The sequence below is a fragment of the Calidris pugnax genome, unplaced genomic scaffold, assembly GCF_001431845.1.
Source record: "Calidris pugnax isolate Ruff unplaced genomic scaffold, ASM143184v1 scaffold107, whole genome shotgun sequence".
NCBI classification, from domain to species: Eukaryota; Metazoa; Chordata; class Aves; order Charadriiformes; family Scolopacidae; genus Calidris; species Calidris pugnax.
In genome coordinates, this window is record NW_015090901.1 from 2,060,378 (window position 1) to 2,068,086 (window position 7,709).

Sequence of the window (7,709 nt, forward strand, 5' to 3'; positions counted from 1 at the left end):
GGGGGGGTGCGTGGGGCGGGGGGGGGAAATCACACGTGTGTCTCTTACTCTCAGATTTCAGTCTGTACCTACACGCAGGGTTGGAGGGGAGTCTCCTGCCTCATGAACCGCTGCTGGTGGGGGCTCAGGGAACCCGTTTAATCCAGACAGATTTTCCACGAGCTTCGCAGAGGACAAAGCATTTGCATGGCACAAAACAGAAGGTTGGGAGAGGATGGAGAGAAGGAGTGTTTTTTTAAAAAAAAAGAGGCATTAATATCCAACCTTGACCGTCCCTTCACAAGATTCATTCTAATTCCACCTAAACCACACCAGCCCCTGATTCACCTGAGACTAATTGGGCTTCAGTGACTATACTTGCAATCCAGGGATACCCCAGTCAGTTTATGCCTCTTTCCCCTTGCCCAGATTTGTGTAGAAGAGGAGCTCAGCACAATTTCATTTTGTTATCAAGGAAAAAAAAATAAGGTGGTCGGTGATCACTGTCCCAACAGGGAGCTCAGGTGGGGTGTGATGCTCGGCAGCGCCTGCGGGAATCACATCCCATGGGGACCATCTCCTGCCATGCTCTGATGGGGCTTCCAGCCCTGCCCAGAGCCCAGCTCTCACGGGCTCCTTCCTTCCTCTCCCTCCATCCTCTCCCTCCTTCCTTTCTCTAATCATAGCATCACTTTAGGAAGAGCTGTGATACCGACCCTGCACAACTAATGCCTAACCACCTCTCAGCGGGGTCGATATAGCTGTATTTTTACCACCAGCCCCTATTTCCAGGGGTCCGTGGAAGATCTTTGGGCTTAAACAACAAAACATCTCCTTTAGGAGAGGGTCTATTTTCTCTTTAACGAGCAATAGACCTGGCACGCCATTACGGCTGTCAGTAACTTAGTCAAAAGATCGAAATAAGTCACATAAGCAAAACTTAACTAATTGCTCCTGAGTGCTCCAGTGTGACCACAAAGGGTTTTTTCCAGCCAAGCAGTGCCCTGCCAAAACTCACTGCTCCCAGCCTGCACACACCAGGCAGAAACCAGCCTTCTCCTGCCTGTCGGAGGCTGGGAGCGATGGCACTGCTCACCCTTCCCTTGGCAACAACCGGAGAAGAAAATGAGTTTTCCCTGCCCAAGGAGCAGGAGCTGCCCAACCACTCGACCCAGCTCCCAGGTCCTTCAGGGAGGAAGCTGGAAACAGAACTGACCAGGCTGTGCTGGTGATAGGAAAACTTCCGTAGAACCCTTTTATAAATTGTCCAAAACTATTTTCTGCCCAACACCTAATTACCACAATCCATGAATCAGGAGATACGGTTGAACAGCTTCCAGGCTCTTCTCAGGCAGGCAACCTGATCCCGAATAAATCAAGGGCTTTGGATTTACTTGTAGCACAGCAAAAACTACATACTCTTTAGTTTATGACAAAGGGCCGTGGTTTCCAAAGCAGTCTCTGGTTCCAACAGCTGTCCTGAAACACCAGTAGGGATGCTGTTGTTATTAGGCAATGAATTTGTACCCCTAGTTACTTTGCTCAGCTCTGAAACTGGATCCTCTCTATCAACCCCTTGAATGCTAACAGCGTCCCACAAAACCAGCAGGGTTCTTTGGGAACAAAGACAACTCCAGGACTTAAAAAAATTAAATAATATATTCCCACCCACCCCACCCCCCCTCGTTGGAGAATAAGATGAGATTATTTCTTCGCTTACAGATTGGAAATTCATAGGCAGGACTGCAACTTAACTTAGTTAGTAATACTCAAGGTGTATGAAGTGCTTATTTTGGTGTTCTTTCCCACCCCTAAACTGGCAATGCCTGAATAGCACTCTGAATGGTTAGGATGAAACGCTCTCCGGGTCATCTGAGACTCAAACAGATTTTGAGGAATTTTTATAGTTGATTTCTAGTAGCACAACCGATAACGTCCTTCTGGAGGCTGTGATTTCCCCGGCAGGCAGTAACGGGCCAGCCTGGGACTGTGGCTAACGTCGTACAGACTGCCTTAATATCTGCACCTCTTTCTGACTCCTTGAATGTATCTCGCTGCCTCTGCTCCAGCAAGGATGACCACAAGCACACAGTAGCATCAGCAATGCAACTCGGGAACATTCAGCTTGTTTTTCTGACAATTCGTACATTTTACTCCCTCCAGTTCTTATTTCCAGAGCAAATTTTTCTCCATACGGATGCCTCTTCCTCCTTAGCACTGTTCCCTCCTCTCCCTCTTTCCTTTCTCCTTGGGAAACTGTTTGGGTTTTGAAAACTAGAGGGACTGCTATGGAGCTGGTAGCTCAGCCTGGGTAAATAACCCTGCTTTAGCAGCTTGCCTTCCTTTTCACCACTGACCAGTCTACTGGAAGGACTGGTTTTCTGCTAAAAACCCCAAGTACTGCCAACACAACAGCCTGGCCTAAAAGGACCTAGGAGAAAACAGCTACTGACGATGGAAGATAGAACTCAAAACTTTCCAGGAGAGCAACCAGGCTGCAACCACCTGCAGAAGAAAAGACCAGCTCTTGGGCAAATGGGCAATTATTTTCCCAAGACCTTAGCAGAAGACACCAAAGGGAAGAAAGGGGAACAGGAGAGATCTTGATACTAACTCTTCCCCAGCTCCTTGCCTCTCTCAGACTCTCAAAAAAAATTCCCTTTTCACGAAAAAATGTTCAGTTGCTCAAATCCAGATAATAAAAACTGTGCAATGTGATAGTCGGAACTGATTTCCAAGTGTCATGCATGGTCCTTGCTGTTGCAAGAGAAAAAATGTCTGCAAAGAACGGGTCACCAACCCTTTGTAACCAGCCCTGTGTTTTTCATGTTCATTGTACTCACAGGCACAAAAACAGTTTGGTGAAAACGTAAGATGCTGGTTACTTTTTCAGGCAAAACCTCTCCGGCTCCTATAGTTTCTTCACCTCCCTCCAAAATATCCCAACCCTCTGGCTTGGAATTCAAGCAGATTCATACGTGCCTTGATGTAGAAGTTCTCCATCCTTTAACTGGAGCAGGTCAAACAGATCCCACCCAAAGAGCCCTGGAAGCCTGGAGAAATCTGCTTTGTTAACGAAGTGAAATTAGGAGATATTCCAGAAGTTTCAGTAAAACTGCCAACTTAGATGGATGTAAAGTTCACGTGACCTGGCTTGGCTTTGTCTCCAACCTGGGCAAAACGCAGCCTTTCTCTGAAAATAATGAGATGAAATCTTGTCCGCTTTCTCTCTTGATAAAGGTCATTCATTCGCACTGTAATGAGACACAAACACACACACACAAAAAAAAAATCTGTAAAACATACTGGGAGCCTGCCAGGGTTTATTTAACCCAACTAAACTATGTTATTGGCTCCGTGAGCACTTGGCAACAGAGAGAGGCCACGAGTTGGAAACACAGAGTTTGTTTTAGGGCAGATAATACAATGATAGGCAGGAAAGGACTGGCGTTGCTTCTTGACTGTCACTTGTTGGTGGGGACTGGAGAAGCTGGAGGACCAGGATGGTCAAAGATGGTTGGGAGAGAAAAACATTAAGTGAAATAAGTGCAGCGAAGGCAAGAGAAGCCTCTGGGTAGGAGAGAGAGGGGCATGTGTTTGGGGAGAAGTACAGAGATGGGAGAAATGTGGGAAGGGGACAGGCTTGGGGGGTGGGGGGCGCATGACAGAGTGGGAGAAGAAATACCAATGGGGTGGAGAGAGAAGAAAAAAGCAACTTGGAATCAGGTGCCCCATATTGTCCCACTCATCGCTGGTATCTGCCTGAAGAACAGCATACTCTGGGGACACGAGGCAAGAAAGGGCAGAGCACAGGCTGAAAGGAGATGGCAGAGGCTGGCAATGTCACCGGGCATCTCATGGTGACCTGGACCTCGTGGTGAGCTCTGACAGCAGGGACAGTACGGGGGTGACACACATGGTGCCCCTCAATTGTGCATTTCAGTCCCCTGCAAGGCTGGTGCTTCTCCTGTGCTCTGGATAAAGTAGGTTAAAGCTGTGCCCTAGACCTTCAGCAACAAAAGTCAACTCTGCTGAAGGCCATGGGTTTGGGAAGCAGCAGGAAATCTGGTCTCATGTTTCCAGGCAGAGGCACAATGGGAACGAGGGGATTTGCACTGAGATTTTTTTCTTTAAGCACAGATTTAAGGAGTCTAAGATCCCAGCTCCTTACTGGAATAGGGCTTGGGAGCACACCAGCAGAGCCTCACCAGGACGTATCTCCAGGCACCGTCACTCCCTGCTGCAGGGGCTGATCACACTGGCTGGATTTTAGGTCTTTATTAGGGCAAAGAGACATCCTTTAGTTTCTGTAACAAGCTGCCATGTCCCAGCCATGGCCTCTCCCAGTAGCTGCTTTCCTAAGAAAGCCTTCCTAACAGAGCCCTAACATTGCAAATGTTTTCTAGGAGCTGCTAAAACATCAAAACCACATTCCTTACAGGACAGCTTCTGATTATTTAATTCTTAAAATAAAATATTCCAGTAACTCAAAAGAACTTTGCTGTTGTTTTTTTTTTTTTTCTTGTGTATTCTACCGCTCAAATAAAATCATAACTATTTGCTGACCATAAAAATGCTTTATGTGTTTCTTTTCCAGTCACATCCAGAGTCATTGCAGTGCTCAAAGGATCTGTTTCCTCTCGGAGCACCTTCTACAATACAAACCCACCAGCAGGTAGCATGGAGAGGCCAACTAAGCCAGTTAGGACATTTCCAGGGCATGAATGTCACCACCCAAGCCTGGCCCTGAGATCAAGAACGTACGTTCAAATTCAGAATTTTTCCAGGGTCAGGGTAGGATTTGGCATAAAGGGTGGTTCAAGTCTGAATTTCAGCTTTAGTCTTGTCATTGCTGTTCTTACCACTTCAAAATCAGATCCCAGACCAAGAACTGCATCAACACTGTGGAACCAAACTCTAGAAAATGATTTGGGGTCAGACTTCCTGATGACAGCTTCCCTTGGTTTTCCTAACTATGTTTTTTTTATAGAGGAGCTGTTAAGCTAATGATGCAAAGTCCTTTTTCCACTTCACAGGGAGAAATTAATGAAATTACCTTTATAGCATCGACTTTTATGGCATAGATAAATTTCTTCATCAGCTTTCAAAAAGCCCAGGAACAGTGGCACTGCTCACACTCCTCTTGGGAACAAGCACCAAAGAAAAGGAGATCTTCCTGTAACAGGTCCATCTCCAGGCCATTCGGGGAGGCAGCTGAGGGAAAACTGAACGTGCAAACTTCCATAGAAGCTTCTTACAATTTGTCTGAAACTCAATTTTCTGCCCATTCATGGCTCATCCAGAGGTATGGCAAGCAGCTTGCAGCAGCTTTGCTAACCAACAGCTTGATCCAAAGCTTCAGTGGGCTTCAGGTGAACACCATCAAGTGGGCTTCAGGTGAACACCATCAATGGACTTCAGGTCAACACCACCAGCTGGGCTTTATGTCAATACCATCAGTGGGCTCCAGGTGAACACCATCAACTGGGCTTCATGTCAATACCATCAGTGGGCTCCAGGTCAAGACCATCAACTGGGCTTTGGGTCAGTGGGCTTTAGGTCAGCCCAGAAGCTCTAATGGAACAGTGAGACTGTTAGTTCTTGCAAATAAACCACTTTGAACCATATCACCAGATAGAGGAGCACAGAACAAGGGACAGGGGTAGTGAGTAGGAAGCGCATAGGCTGTCCTAGGTCAGGAGACAAAACCATAGTTGAGGACGGCCAGCCTGTGGTTATCTGTTACCTTAAATCAATAGCACAGTTTTCCAGAGTACACATTAATTGCTTCATAGGTCAACTCATTCTGCACAGAAAGCACTCTATAAGAAGTCATAGAACTCAAAACAGAAAATGACCCTACCTTGCCCCATTATTAGGACTTTTATTTGACCCTAGAATAAACACATTCCCCTAATACAAACACAGGGAGCTCTTACACAAAAAATAAACTGCTCCAAATTGATATATGGCCTGGCTCTCTTCCCTGGGAAAGCGTGACTGTTCCCAGAACCCCTGAGCATCCCCAGGCAACACGGTTTGAAGGGGAGCAGGGACCTGAGAGTTCTGGGGTCACGTTCTGGATTGAGACACCAAGACACTCCAACCACATCTTGCAGCCATAAAACCCACTCTGCTTTTACACGGGGCTTCTCCCTCTGCTGGGAAACCTCAGGCATCAGCAAAAATGTGGCAAGTGAGCCCATTTTCCAAGTTTTACCTTCCACAAGCTTAGGTTCAGCTTATCCAAAGTTCAGCTCATCCTTCAGCTGGGATCTTGGGAAACACACCGCCCCTGTGGACCCAGCAGTACAAGTGAATGCCTTTTTTTTTTTAATTATTTTTTAATTTATCTGACTTTAAGTTGTGATGGACTAAACTTTCCATGGGCAAGCTGAAATTAAGCCTTTCCAATTCCCTCCTTACCTTGGAAATAGCACATGGAAAGTAAGGAATCTAAGGCATGAAATCAACATAAAATGCACCTAATATTTTTATGTTAAATATTCACGTGCCAGGCATCGAGCTCATCACTTCCAACTCTATTTTAAGCTACTTAATGGCCTAAAAAATTGAGGTTTATGATTGGCAAGATCTATAAAGAAGTCTTTATCCATCAGCCATATTGCTTTTTAAAAAAAAAGAATTTATTTTACTTACTCTGCAATGGCCCAATTCCAGATGTCTTGGGAAACTGTGTATTTTACAACACGCTTTGTGTGCGGCATCAACACGATAAGAAACGTGTCCGTGCTGCTCATACATGCAGTATTTACCCAGATAGTGCAAGAAGGTACTTTGTCATATAGTTTTCCCTCCTTGCAACAGGCTTTTTAAATTCTGTTCAGAAAAGCTAAATGACAAGTTAAGTCTCTGAAGACACTCAATTTTTAGTTCAGCATTTGTGCTGGGGTTATAACATATTATCATATATTTTGTTGGGCGGCTTGAAAAAAATCTGTCTGAATTCCTCAAATATAATATAGAACAATTTCCATCCTGCATCCTACTTATGCTGTCCCTCTCCTGGCTGTTCTGCAGTTTCTGCAGAAGAAGGTACAGGTGAAGCTGCTGGCATCTCATAAGGCAAATGTTTCATTCACATTTCCAGACAGAGAATCATCTTTTTTTTTTAAAAGCACGTTATAAATAGCATTAAGGGAATCATACGGAATTCCAGAATTCAAAAGCAAGCCAGGAGGTGAATCACTCCCCCGTGGCAACCCTTGCACAAAGGAAAAATGATTTTCCTTTGCATAGTGTGATGGTGGAGGTGAGAAACACTGCCCAGCACCTCCAGCAGCCTGGAAATTTCACCATTCAACCATCTTAAGGTCTGAATCAAGAGGTTATTCCTCAGGAAGACTTTAAGATCCTCCACAATCCCCAGCCACACCAGATGGTGAACAAGCTGGAGTCACTTTCTACTGAAAGCCTGTGTTTTTAGGAGACCACCGTCCCCAGCCACCACAGGAATCCAGTGGTTCAGCTGGAGGGAGTCACTAAGCCACAAAGGGAAAGCAAGGCACACAGGAACACTGACTGGACCATTAGAAAAAAAAAAAAAAAGGAAAAAAAGAGAAAAGAGTAAAAAGGAGAAAAAAAAGAAAACGGGGAAAAGGGGAAAAAAGGGAAAAAAGGGGAAAGGGGGGGAAAAAATGGAAAAGGAGAAAAAGGGGGGAAAAAGGGGAGGGGAAAGGGGTGGAAACAGGGGTGGAAAAGGGGAAAAA